Here is a 15,176-nt window from a genome sequence, read left to right as displayed (position 1 = left end):
ACCTTGGTTACAGCTTACCGCAGGCTGTCAGACGCCGGCTCCTGCTCCCTGCACATTCAGGATTGTTGCTCTCTCGCTGTCACACAGCGATGTGCGCTTATCAGCGGGAGAGCAACAATAAAAAAACGAACCAGCACTGTGTGTAACGAGCAGTGATCTCACAGCAGGGGCCAGATCGCTGCTCAGTGTCACACACAGCGAGATCGCTAATGAGGTCACAAAAAACGTGACTCAGCAGCGATCTCAGTAGCGATCTCGCTGTGTGTGAAGTACCCCTTAGTGTATGTGCAGACGTGCATAGTGTTTCCGCAGCAGAAGAATCTAGAGTGCTCGTGGGGGGGAAAAAAAAAAAAACTGGAGAAAAACATGCACTTATTTTGCCCCATTTGTGCGTTTATTTTCTACTTGCGTTTTCTTTCCTATTAATTTAAATGGGTGAAAGATTCTTTGGCCGGGGGAGGGGGGGGGGTGGGGGGCGCAAGTCTTTAGCAGTTATTACCACAAAAGCAATGCCCCCTTAGTAAAGACCATAAACCGCACACATCCCCATCTCTAGAACTGTCAAACGGATTGAGAAAAAAAAAAAAAAACAAACAAACCACAACACCCCCTAGGGAGCAGCAGGAATAAAGTAAGAGCTAAAATTTGTCACCATTTTTGATCTGGTGACATGACCCCTTCAAATTAGGCATTCACTAGAGCAGGGGTCTCAAACACGCGGCCCGTGGGCCGCATGCGGCCCGTCAGGCTGTTTCGTGCGGCCCCCAGGCCCATGCCCCTGGTCACTATCGCGGCCAGTGCAGGGGCCGCAGCCACTGTCTGCACTTTGTTAGATGAGTGTTTTGCAGGTGCTGCGTTCTCAGAGGCAAGGACTGTGCGCGCGCAGCGCCGGCAAAACAACCATCTGATCTGACATAAAACACTGCCAGGGGCTGCGGTCCCTGCACCGGCCGCGATAGTCACCGGGGCACGGCCTGCAGACAGCAAGAAGCAGAGGTGAGGAGCCGAGGGAGCGCAGGACAGGTGAGAAGAAAGGTGTTTTTTTTTAGTTTTTGTGTATGTGAAGGACGGCACATTAACCCCTTAGCTACCTATGACGTACTGGGTACATCATGGCTCCCTGGTACTTAAGGATCCATGACATACCCAGTACGTCATGGCAAAATCGCAGCCCCGGTGGCTGCGATCGCTGTTTGCATTGCAAATACCTTAGATTCGGGGAGGAGGGGACCTCAGGAGGGGTGGTGTCTCCTCCCCGGACCTACGGAGGCTGTGATTGGCTGTGCGGCGTTCGTCAGCCAATCACAGCCACTAATGTTGCAGCCATTGAAAATGGCTGTAACATTGAAATCCAGCCCTGATGAGTGCAGCTGTAGCACCGATCATTGGCTGGAGCTGGGTGACCTCAGTTTCACCCGCCCCTAGCTCTGGAGAGACCGGCCTTGTGACCGATCTGTCCAATCACTGTGGATCTGGGGCCAGAGACCGCCCCCTCAGCTTCACTCAGGAATCTGTGGGTGGAAGCCGAGAACGATCGGTAAATTATCACCTTTCACCCGCCGCCGCCACTGCCCCCACCACCCATTACTACAGGATGGGCACATGTCTATAGGATGGGGACAAGGTGGGCACATGTCTATAGGATGGGGACAAGGTGGGCACATGTCTATAGGATGGGGACAAGGTGGGCACATGTCTATAGGATGGGGACAAGGTGGGCACATGTCTATAGGATGGGGACAAGGTGGGCACATGTCTATAGGATGGGGACAAGGTGGGCACATGTCTATAGGATGGGGACAAGGTGGGCACATGTCTATAGGATGGGGACAAGGTGGGCACATGTCTATAGGATGGGGACAAGGTGGGCACATGTCTATAGGATGGGGACAAGGTGGGCACATGTCTATAGGATAGGGACAAGGTGGGCACATGTCTATAGGATGGGGACAAGGTGGGCACATGTCTATAGGATGGGGACAAGGTGGGCACATGTCTATAGGATGGGGACAAGGTGGGCACATGTCTATAGGATAGGGACAAGGTGGGCACATGTCTATAGCATGGGGACAAGGTGGGCACATGTCTATAGGATGGGGACAAGGTGGGCACATGTCTATAGGATGGGGACAAGGTGGGCACATGTCTATAGCATGGGGACAAGGTGGGCACATGTCTATAGCATGGGGACAAGGTGGGCACATGTCTATAGGATGGGGACAAGGTGGGCACATGTCTATAGGATGGGGACAAGGTGGGCACATGTCTATAGGATGGGGACAAGGTGGGCACATGTCTATAGGATGGGGACAAGGTGGGCACATGTCTATAGGATGGGGACAAGGTGGGCACATGTCTATAGGATGGGGACAAGGTGGGCACATGTCTATAGGATGGGGACAAGGTGGGCACATGTCTATAGGATGGGGACAAGGTGGGCACATGTCTATAGGATGGGGACAAGGTGGGCACATGTCTATAGGATGGGGACAAGGTGGGCACATGTCTATAGGATGGGGACAAGGTGGGCACATGTCTATAGGATGGGGACAAGGTGGGCACATGTCTATAGGATGGGGACAAGGTGGGCACATGTCTATAGGATGGGGACAAGGTGGGCACATGTCTATAGGATGGGGACAAGGTGGGCACATGTCTATAGGATGGGGACAAGGTGGGCACATGTCTATAGGATGGGGACAAGGTGGGCACATGTCTATAGGATGGGGACAAGGTGGGCACATGTCTATAGGATGGGGACAAGGTGGGCACATGTCTATAGGATGGGGACAAGGTGGGCACATGTCTATAGGATGGGGACAAGGTGGGCACATGTCTATAGGATGGGGACAAGGTGGGCACATGTCTATAGGATGGGGACAAGGTGGGCACATGTCTATAGGATGGGGACAAGGTGGGCACATGTCTATAGGATGGGGACAAGGTGGGCACATGTCTATAGGATGGGGACAAGGTGGGCACATGTCTATAGGATAGGGACAAGGTGGGCACATGTCTATAGGATGGGGACAAGGTGGGCACATGTCTATAGGATGGGGACAAGGTGGGCACATGTCTATAGCATGGGGACAAGGTGGGCACATGTCTATAGCATGGGGACAAGGTGGGCAAATGTCTATAGCATGGGGACAAGGTGGGCAAATGTCTATAGCATGGGGACAAGGTGGGCACATGACTATAGGATGGGGACAAGGTGGGCACATGTCTATAGCATGGGGATAAGGTGGGCACATGTCTATAGCATGGGGACAAGGTGGGCACATGTCTATAGCATGGGGACAAGGTGGGCACATGTCTATAGCATGGGGACAAGGTGGGCACATGTCTATAGCATGGGGACAAGGTGGGCACATGTCTATAGGATGGGGACAAGGTGGGCACATGACTATAGGATGGAGACATTACTAAAAGATGGGGACATTACAAGGATGGGCATAATACTATTGGATGGGGACATTACTATAGAATAGGGACAAGGCTGGGGTCATTACTATAGGATGGGGACAAGGTGGGCACATTACTATAGGATAGGGAACATTACTAAAAGATGTTGGCCAAAATTTCTATATAGTGATAATTGTAACACTATTAGTTACAAGAAAGGGATAAAATGTAAAAAAAACCAAAATAAGGCATGACTTTTTTTTTTAACATCAAATTTTTTTTTAGATTTAACCAAAGAATGTGCACATTTGTTATAATAAACAAGTGAAAAATGTTGAAAATCAGTCATCCAAAAGGTGTGTAAAAAAAATATATATGGTACCAATAAAAATGTCACTTTGTCCTGCAAAGAATGCGGCCCCCCAAATAATTTTTTTCCTCGGTGCGGCCCATACACCCAGCCGAGTTTGAGACCCCTGCACTAGAGGATTTATAGTGACCTATTCCCACCATTACAAAAGTTTCTTCACAGCAGTGTTGTCTGCTCCCCACTTTCCCCTGTGATCGGCTTCTGTGATAGGGAGCAGACATGGGGACAGAGTGCTGATGGCTATCACAGAAGCCGATAAATGGCATGACCCTCACATGCAGGGGCAGCAGCCGTCAGCACCCTGTCCCCATGTCTGCTCCCTGCTTGTCAGGATCATCCCGGTGATCGGCTTCTGTGATAGCCATCTGTGACGCCCTGGCACCTGCAGGTGGTCACAGAGAAACACTACACCCCACACAACACCATCCCACATCAAGGTACCATCTGCCACAAAATCCAAGCCACCCCCATCAGGGTAAGAAGGACACACCAGTGGGCGGGACCAGGCATATTGGGAGCGCCCACTTAGGGGTCTTGAGGAGCCGGGGGAGGGAAAGAGTTTAGTTGGAGTTGAAGTCAGGGAGTGTGGAGTGGAAGTTCAAGCTCAAGGGAGGTCAAGGCTGAGCCTAGTGAAGAGTAGCCAGGGTAGTGGCCCTGGTCTACTGGCTAGGTGGCAAGTGGTGCAGTGTCCAAAGGCGACGGGAGTCCGGTCGCGGGAAATCCAAGGTCGACCGGGACAGGGTTGGAGCCCGCCGATACAGACAGCTGAGATCCGGTCCAGAAACCGTGCACAGGCGGGGTACCTGGACCCTAGTTAGAAGCCGGTTGCAAGCCCCTTCTCTAATTAACCAGGCCAGAAGCAAAGTTCCAGACGTTGTTCCAAAATGTTAGCCCAGATAGAGAGAAACGGCAGCCCACCGCGGGGGATAGGGTATCCGCAACAACCCACAGAGATCCCAAGGGTCAGTTTTCGCGGGCACGTCTCCCAACCAAAACCAAACCGGGAGTGGACTTCCCCGTTCCATACGAGGTCGTCTAGAATAGAAGGAAAATACAGAGTGCCGGAAGAAGGGACATTGGTACACCAGCCGGGTGTGGGAACTGTACACACCCTGAAGCGGCAGCCGGCCACTGACACCTTGGTTTACCAGCAGACTCATGTGCATTTATTCAATCGTGAGTACACCAACACCCCCCGGTCCGGCCCATCACCACAAACAGCCACCACCTCCCGTGTTCTGGACACTGAGCCCGGGGCATCCACCCCTACCCACGGAGGGGTTAACATCCAGCTGCCATTTCATCGCCCCCGGGTGCTCCCAAACAGCAGCGGTGGTACTCCATCTTACCACACACCGTGGGTGGCATCATGAAGAATCTACAACAAATCCCCTGCACGTATTACGCCCCGTTTTATTTGAGGGTCCGGAGACCCCTCGAGCCACTGCGGGTCCGGATCCGAGCAGCCCGGCTGCTGACGTGGGGGCGGCACACATCAGCACCCTCTCCCCATGTCTGCTCCCCGCTTCCCCAGCATGCCAGGGTGATACCACTGTGATTTAAACTAGTGATCAGCTTTTGGGAAAGCCATCAGCACCCTGTCCTCAAACCACTTAACCAATGCATTCAGAAAAGAAACAATTTGGACAATAACCATATAATAAGCTAACAAATCATTTACAAAGTTCACAAAGCTTTATTGTAAGGCCAGGGCGATTGCAACCAATTTCCTTACTCCTTACTGTAAAGTTTATAAGACACTTTGGTCTGTTTGTTATTCAGGCCTTTATTTTACCTTACTTAAGGCCGCTTTACATGCTGCAACATCGCTCAAGCGATCTCGTTGGGGTCACGGAATTTGGGACACACATCCGCCCTCTTTAGCGATGTCGCAGCGTGTGACACCTATGAGCGATTTTGAGTCATCGCAAAAATTTTCAAAATCGCTCATCGGTGACATGCCCCCCTATTCTCAATTATCGCTGCTGCAGCTAGCGATGTAGTTCCTCGTTGCTGCGGCAGCACACATTGCCATGTGTGACACCGCAGGAACGAGGAACCACACCTTATCTGCGACCGCCCGCAATGATGAAGGAAGCAGTGGGCGGGATGTTACGTCCCGCTCATCTCCGCCCCTCCGCTTCTATTGGGCGGCGATTCAGTGACGCTGCTGTGACGCTGAACGAACCGCCCCCTAAACAATAAAAATGCTGAAAGATATGACACTGCAGATTTGAAAAAAATGCTTTGAAGGTTGATATCTGCAAGAAAGAAAATATACAGCGTGCGCGTGATATTTAACACTTCTCATTCACTTTACTAATACTGTAAATATCTAAATGGTCTATAGTCAGCAGTGGGGGCCGCAGGGATCTGTGCTAGGACCTATTTTTAATCGCTTTATTAATGACCTTGTGGATGGGATTGATAGTAAAGTGTCAGTCTTTGCTGATGACACCAAACTATGTAGGATATTAAATACTGACCTTGATAGTACAATATTACAAAAAGATCTGGATAAGATGTCAGAATGGGCAGATACTTGGCAAATGAGATTTAATGTTGATAAATGTAAAGTAATGCACCTAGGACGGAGTAATGCTATAGCTGCGTATACATTAAATGGAAGTAAACACGGGACTACAGAACAGGAGAAGGACTTGGGTATTCTCATTACAAATAAGCTGAGCAGCAGCACTCAATGTCAGGCAGCAGCTGCTAAAGCAAACAAGATTTTAGGGTGTATAAAAAGAAAGATTAGATCCCGGGATCCATATGTATTGTTACCCCTCTATAAATCACTTGTAAGGCCACATCTGGAATATGGGATCCAGTTTTGGGCTCCGCATTTTAAGAAGGACATAGAGAAGATAGAATCAGTTCAAAGGTGGCTAACTAGACTACTACAAGGAATGGATGGCCTCACATATGATGAGAGGTTGAAAAAGTTACATATGTTTAGCTTAGAAAAAAGACATCCAGAGGAGATCTCATTTAGATGTATAAATACATGTGTGGTCAATATAAAGGACTGGCACATGACTTATTTCTTGCAAAGATAATACTAAGGACCAGGGAGCATACACTGCGAATGGAATAAAAGCAATTCCGGCAGCTAAATAGGAAAGGGTTCTTTACAGTTAGAGCAGTCAGACTGTGGAATGCCCTACCACAAGAGGTAGTAATGGCAGATACTATAACAGCTTTTAAAAAAGGGCTGGATGATTTCCTCAGTACACAAAACATTGTCTGTTATAAGTGACTTAGGGACAAAATGTAGAATTGGTTGAGGAAGGTTGAGCTAGATGGACCTAGGTCTTTTTTCAACCTACGGAACTATGTAACTGTAAAATCACTGCATTTCGCAACGCACACACTGTCCAGCCATCTCCTGACCAATGTGCTACATTACTATGAGGTGTTCCACTCGACTCTGGAGATGTACAGACAGTACGAGCACTAATCTGAGATCACAACGGTGATAAAACGTCTGTAGGAGCCCCAACTCAAGTAAGGAAATATAAGGCTAAGGCTACCTTCACACTTCTGTCTTTTTCCATCAGTCACAATCCGTTGCCTTGAGAAAATACGGTATCCTGCACAATATTTTGCAGGATTCCGTTTTTTCCTCATAGACTTGTATTAACGACAGATTGCAACTGATGGCCTTGCATTGCATCTGTCGCGCGACGGATCAGTTTTGGAATGCATGACAGTCGGGCGGAAGGAACAGACACTAAAGTTTTTGGAGTGTCAAAAAAAAAAAAAAAAATAATAAAATCGCATTGCGCAGGATTCCGTCACAATCCGTCAAGAGGTATAATTGTGGTCTATGGTGCAGGATTCCGCCGTAATCCATCACACGACGGCATCCAGTGCTGGATCCCGTGATGTTCTACTGAACATGCCCAGGATGTCTGGCACTCCCATTGGGCTGTCCCAAACATAAACGGATCTCGACGGATCTGTTGTAAAACGGACGCACAGCGAATGTAACGGACGAGACGGATCCTACAGTGAATGGAATCCTGTGAAATAACTCATCCGTTAACAGCTAAAAAACGACTGATCAGTCTTTCAGTCGCAACGACGGACCTGGCGGATTTGAAACGACTGAAGGGTGAAAGTAGACTAAGCTCAGTACACTGAATCGACCAAGAGCCAATTATATATAACAGCGATGTCATAGAAGAGATGTTTTTTTTCCGTAGGGCATAAATAGCATCTCTCTAAAGGACTTCCTTGATATTTAGGTATAGGGAGAGTCGTCAATCAAGCCAAACCATCCCAGGAGTTTCCGCAGCATTTCAGACTATGACGTAGCTCATTGTAATGAGGGGATCTATGACTATTTATGCCGCGCTCGCTGCCTCAAGAATCTGCTGAGAGGTCCCTTTTTAGGGTAAAATTCAGCACCTAGCCTGTACATCTGATAGAGCCTCAGTCAGAAGAATGGAGCAGATGTGTCGCAAAACTTTCTGCAACAAAATCTGTAGTGTGTGAATGCATCATAAGGGCTCGTGTAAGCAACTGTAGAGTCTATTATCTGAGAATCCGGCCGATTATGCAAATGATTAAGATCAATCTTTGATAGGAATGTGATCAGATTCTTGGATGAGGAGAAAAAAAAAAAATCTGCATCTTCTCCATTGTGTCAGTCAGCAAAAATTGGACTGTACACAGAGGTCATCTGAGTGCGGAGCGATGACTTCCACACACTGAATGACTTACACGGCCGAGTGCAATACGATTACTGGAGCAAACACGGACAATTTTTTCCATGGACAAAACCATATATGTTTATGGCTTCATAGACTTATGGGGGCTTTACAAGATATCGCTGGTGAAAGCACCCGCCCCCGTCGTTTGTGCATCACGGGCAAATTGCTGCCCGTGGCGCACAAAATCGTTATGAGCCATCACACGGACTTACCTGCCTAGCGACGACGCTGTGGCCGGCGAACCGCCTCCTTTCTAGGGGGGGTGGTTCGTGCGGCGTCACTAAGCAGCCGACCAATTGAAGCGGAGGGGCGGAGATGAGTGTCCGTAAAATCCCGCCCACCTCCTTCCTTCCTCATTGCCGGCAGCCCAGGTAAGCTGTAGTTCGTCGTTCCCGAGGCGTTACACGTAGCAATGTGTGCTGCCACGGGAACGACGAAAAACCTCCGTCCAACAAGCAACGCTTTTTTGAAAATGAATGACGTGTCAATGATCAACGATAAGGTGAGTATTTTTGATAGTTGACGGCCGCTCGTTGGTGTCACACGCAACAACGTCGTTAACGATGCCGGATGTGCGTCACGGAATCCGCGACCCCGGCGATATATCATTAGATACATAGTTGCGTGTAATGGGGCCTAAACAGTGGTCCAAGTGCCATCTGATTTTTGGTTGGCTCACACTTTCACCAAAAATATGGTCTTATTAACCTGGCCTAAAACTGGGTTCAGAGGAGCCAAATACTCTTTTCTACGTAGAAAATTACAAGAGATCTGTATATAAAAAAAAAAAAAAAAAAGTTATGTGAATAGTGTCCATGTGGCATCCGTTTTTGTTTATTGCCCCCATTAAGTCTGATCTAAAGAATACGGTGATTATTTTACGTGTGCACCATCAGTTCATGTATTAAAGTGTTCAATTGAACTAAAATCTCTGACTTGCACTGGTCAGTGTGCCATTTCCATACAGACATCTCACGGAAATACAATACCTTGTTCTCTATGAACTAATTCATGCTCATCAGATCAGTGAGGACGGCTGTGCTTGGACTTGCACCAATTATATATTAAAAGGGAATCTGTCAGCAGGTTTTTGCTACCTCATCTCAGAAGCATGATGTAGGAAAAGAGATCCTGAATCTAATCATGTATCACTTAGATTACTGGCTGCAGCCACTCTCACACAATCAGAAATTTTAGTTTTTGTCATGTAGCAGAGCTGAGAGCTGTCCCCGCCCACACCAAGCTCTATAGAGAAATTATACACTGACAGTGAAGTGTCAATCACAGGAGGGGGTGTGACGGACTGCAAGCTACAACCAGCAATGATAATCACTGTGAGATAAAGCCTTTATTGCAAATAAACAACAGCATGGAAACTGAGGCGAGGCATAGTTGATTTTTGTTTAATCCTTACAGAGTGCTGGCTTCAGCTTACATAGCAAGAATTGCTGCCAGATTCCCTTTAATGACATAATATGGATGCAAGTAATTTTTAATTGTAAACGGAAAAAAAAAAAAAAAAATCTCTTGGACAATCATAAAATAGCACATCGCTCTTTTATAAGATATTCTTCTACTTTATTATTATGCTGCCCTAGAGGTAAGGGGGCACTTTTGCCTCTAAAGCAGTTGGACGTTTTGCATAATGATGAGCTATGGGACTGCAAAGGGTGCGTACGCTGCTCTTGCGCAGGGGGCCCCGTACGCTGCTCTTGCGCAGGGGGCCCCGTACGCTGCTCTTGCGCAGGGGGCCCCGTACGCTGCTCTTGCGCAGGGGGCCCCGTACGCTGCTCTTGCGCAGGGGGCCCCGTACGCTGCTCTTGCGCAGGGGGCCCCGTACGCTGCTCTTGCGCAGGGGGCCCCGTACGCTGCTCTTGCACAGGGGGCCCCGTACGCTGCTCTTGCACAGGGGGCCCCGTACGCTGCTCTTGCACAGGGGGCCCCGTACGCTGCTCTTGCACAGGGGGCCCCGTACGCTGCTCTTGCACAGGGGGCCCCGTACGCTGCTCTTGCACAGGGGGCCCCGTACGCTGCTCTTGCACAGGGGGCCCCGTACGCTGCTCTTGCACAGGGGGCCCCGTACGCTGCTCTTGCACAGGGGGCCCCGTACGCTGCTCTTGCACAGGGGGCCCCGTACGCTGCTCTTGCACAGGGGGCCCCGTACGCTGCTCTTGCACAGGGGGCCCCGTACGCTGCTCTTGCACAGGGGGCCCCGTACGCTGCTCTTGCACAGGGGCACTTTCCGGTCTGTACCTGCCAGTGATGGTGAAACATCCCCTGTTTGGGACATATTTTTAATATTCTGTTAAATGTTGTAAATTTCCAATAATTTAGTTAATGCCAAATGAGTTTAGCCTGTGTGACACTCTAGTGATCTCATAGCTGTGCAGAATATTTCCATTAGTGAGTGCCAAAGTCCATGGATGAATAGGTCCTTCAGGCCTCATGCAGCAGCCGAGGGTCTCTGTGTGCAGATAAATCATGCTCCAGCGGGCAGAAGCAGGGCTGTTCATAGCTCCGCTCATATAGTAAGGTCCTCACACATCTTCAAAAATTGTAATGATAATTATGGCACAATTGCAAAACAAAGCTGGAATTCCTAAAAATGCTCCAAATTAAAGAGGTTGCGTGAGGGGGGGGGGGGGGTATGGGGGGGTGGAGAAGAAAAAAAACAAAACAGAAAAAAAAAACAAAAAAAAAAAAAACACACACCACAAAACACAAAAATGGCCCCATACTGCATTAAATATTTTCTTACTCTTTCACAATCAACATTTGGCTGCATTATTTTTTTGCCATGAAAAATAAAGTGGAAAAACCTTATAATACGAGGGGCTGCTGATAAGTCTTTGGCTTTATGATTTTTTTTTTTTTCCATGGTAACGAATGTTACATCACATGAAAGCCTTATAGGTTTTCAAAATTTTGGCGTTTGTTGCTTATGGCAACAGTGTTCTACGCACGCAGGAAAACAAAATGGCAGAGTCTAATGCAATATTCACAACAACTGGGAGCAGAGGAGTGATAAAATTCTTGTTTCTGCAAGGAAAGTCCGTGAAGGATATTCATGGTGATATGTCGCAGACATTGGGGGTGGGGGAATCAATGCCCTTCATATTCCACAGTTAAGAACAGGGTTGCCAAATTTAAAAAACGGGACACTTCAGCATCAATCACGAGGAACGTCCTTGGACGACCGAGAGTGGTTCTTGTTCCGGAGATCGTCGATGCTGTGCACAAACTCATACTGGAGAATCAAGGAATTTCAGCTAAAGCAATAGTAGCCATCATGGGGATTTTCGTGAACATGTTTGTGTCATTATCCATGAACATTCGGACATGAGGAAGCGATCTGCAAAGAGGGTCCCCAAATGTTTAACAACAGATTAGAGAAACATGCAAGTGAACACTTCCCGGTCCATTTGTTAGCGTTTCTGGACTGACTGCCTGGATCGACTGGTCACTATGGATGAGACCTGATTTTATTTGTATGACCCTGAAAACAAAGAGCAGTAAAAAGAGTGGAGGCACAGTGGTTCTCCTCATCCAAAGAAGTTCAGGGTGCAAAAATCAGCCACTAAAAAGGTGATGGCGTCTGTGTTCTGGGATAAGGAGGGCGTGCTGCTAGTGGACTACCTTTAAAAGGCTTCCATCATCAATGCAATGTATTACATTGAACTTTGGGACCAACTGAAGGCAGCTCTGAAGGCCAAAAGGGGCGGCAAGCTGTCCAAAGGAATCTTGTTCCTGCAAGACAACGCCTCCACTCACACTGCACAAGCGACCATGGAAAAACTGGCAGAGCTGGGCTTCCACCCACCTTATTCACCAGATCTAGCTCCCTCTGAATATCATCTGTTTCCAAACCTGAAGAAACACCTCAAGAGTACCAAATGTCACACCATTTCTGATGCCATGGCTGCTGCCGATGCCTGGTTTGAGGCACAACTGAAATCCTTCTTTTTGCTAGTCTTACAGAACTTGGAATACCGATGTAAGAAGTGTGTTGACATCAGTGGAGAGTATGTTGAATAAATGTAAAGTTTCATCATCCCATCTCGTTTCTTCCTGGGTAAAGCCAAAGACTTAGCAGCCCCTCATATTTATGCAAAAAAACAGCAGTTTGTGAAATTACCCTAAAGTGAGATGTCACCATTTTATGACTTCACGCTTCCCCCACAAGAAGCCCAGTATAGTATATGCTTGTATGCTTTTGATGGTGTATAATACTTGGGGAACTTCCATGGATAAAAATTTCCATGAACTTGGTTAGAAACCCGAGACTACCACAATAAATAAGGGACATGTGCCAGAATATTGGACATTTGCATCAGGCTGTTTGGAAAGCTGAATAATCATGTAAACTACACTGAGCTACATAAAATAACATTAGTTGCAATCAGAGCACTGCCCCCATAAATCCATTAGTAGGGCCACAGGCTGGAAGAGTGATTGCAGTCTGTTGTAGCCGGTTTCTAGTGAAGTAGCCAGTTTCTAGTTAACTGACTATCACATCCTGATAGGGTCTGTAGCATTGTCAGATTTAATTCCATCAAATTAGATCGGATTATTAAATATGGAGGTCACTTAGGAGCCTATAAATTGCTTTGATCAGATAACTGACCATCAGCAGTGACAGTGTGCAGGAGAAATGGCCTCTATGTGGCTTCGTGACATCATCGCAGACCTCTGGACGCCTTTATATAAAGGCCGCAGTGAGAACTGTAGGAGGAGAGCTGCGAGCAGAGTGCTGCAGATTCCCATTGTGTACTCATCATTAAAAATCTGCAGCTTTTAAACAGCACAATACATTGAGACAAGCACCTACAAACCACAGAGTATCTAATCCGCCGCATGGCACCTGAATCTACAATGCACAGGGTGACGTCTGCACCAAAAAATGGATTCACTGCCAGTTTGACACATGCCCCTGATTCAAACAGTTTATATAGCAACATGTTAAACAATTTGAAGAGTGCAAAACATCTGTGCCAATATGAAGTTGCACAAAACTTTTGTGACTCTTAGCATTTTTACGCCAGTCCTGGCCAGCTCCACCAAAGCATGGGTAAGTTACTTCTGCCCCTCACTGGAGGAGCATTACTGGAGAAACACGGTACGATATATCGGGCGATATGTCGTCGGGGTCACGTCGTTAGTGACGCACATCCGGCATCGTTAGAGATGTCATAGCGTGTGACAGCTACAAGCGACTGTGAACGAGCAAAAATACTCACTTTATCGTTGCTCGTTGACACATCGTTCATTTTCAAAATGTTGGTCCTCCTTCTGTGCTCCGGTTGTTCATCGTTCCCGAGGCAGCACACATCGCTCCGTGTGACACCCCGGGAACGATGAACTGCAGCTTACTTGCGTCCCGCCGGCAATGCTGAAGGAAAGGGGTGGGCAGGATGTTACTTCCCGCTCATCTCCACCCCTCCGCTTCTATTGGCCGGCCGCTGTGTGATGTCGCTGTGACGCCGAACGTCCCCCCCCTTCAGGAAGAGGATGTTCGCCGCCCACAGCGAGGTCACCCGGGAGGTAAGTGCGTGGCGTGTGATGGGGGTTAACGACATTGTGCGCCACGGGCAACTAATTGCCCGTGACTCACAAACGATGGAGGCGGGTACGATCGCTCATGTGATCGCACGATAGATCGTCCTGTGTGACGCCGGCCTTAGTTGACCCCTAACACCTACTGCACCTAATGCACTAACAACTAAGCACTGCACTTTACATAAAAAAACAACTAAAAAAAAAAATTCGCCTGATTTTCATCCATGAAAACAAACGTTGATTCATCTGTATTGACATTCATTTTTAGGCATCAGCACTGAATAAGACGAAATACAGTTTCCTTTACTAAGAGGGCAAAGTAATTCTTCCCTTCCCATCCCATTTCCTCCAAACATATGAAACCCTAAGGGTCCCGTTACATGTAGCGACACACCAGCAATCCGACCAGGCAGTGATCGCTGGAACGTCGCTACATGGTCGCTGGTCAGCTGTCAATCACGCAGATCTCCACAGCGACAGGAGATCAGCCACCGGCGACCCGTGTAATGACTGGTCCCTGCTTACTCAGAACCAGCGCTCGTTGTCTCCCGCCGTCAAACACGCCGATGCGTGCTGCGCAGCAGGAGACCAACGATTAAAAAAATGGTCCTGTTCGTTTTGTCACGATCAGCGACGTCACAGCAGGGGCCGGCTCGCTGCTGCTTTTCACACACAGCGATAATCGCTGGCGAGGTCGCCGATACATCACAAAACCTGTGACATTTCAGCGATCTCGCTATCTCCCAAAATAGACTTTGATACTGTGCCCCGGGGTCTAGCTCCACCTGTGGGGAGCAAGAGATCACCTCAGCTGTGCCATCACCAACTGCCCCGGGGATCCTGCAGCGCAGCCGCGGCCTCATAGCCACAAAATACCACAGGTGATGTCATGAATTTTACTAAATATTAACTACAACTCCCATCATCTCCACTTCATCATTAAAAAGACACCGCCAGGGTCACAGAGCCGGACCCCCGCCACGGCTGACATCCCCGGACTAGTCCGGCCCGGTTCTGAGTATCCCTAAGGCCCTGCCCTGGGGCGGGCGTGTCACCAACAAAGTCTATGAGATTCCAGAAATCTCATGAGCGCAAAACACACACACACACACACACACACACAC

At 48.3% G+C, this 15,176-nt stretch overlaps 1 protein-coding gene across 1 annotated transcript in view; it reads right to left on the bottom strand.

Annotated features, from left to right (window-relative positions):
• The window catches only part of CERS3 (ceramide synthase 3), a 170,325-nt gene that overhangs the window by 66,654 nt on the left and 88,495 nt on the right, over positions 1–15,176 (bottom strand). The gene's annotated exons all lie outside the window — the stretch shown is intronic.

This window comes from Anomaloglossus baeobatrachus, chromosome 4 (genome assembly GCF_048569485.1).
Source record: "Anomaloglossus baeobatrachus isolate aAnoBae1 chromosome 4, aAnoBae1.hap1, whole genome shotgun sequence".
NCBI lineage: Eukaryota > Metazoa > Chordata > Amphibia > Anura > Aromobatidae > Anomaloglossus > Anomaloglossus baeobatrachus.
Note: the sequence above shows the minus strand (reverse complement) of the source record. Positions and strands in the feature narration are given on the sequence as shown.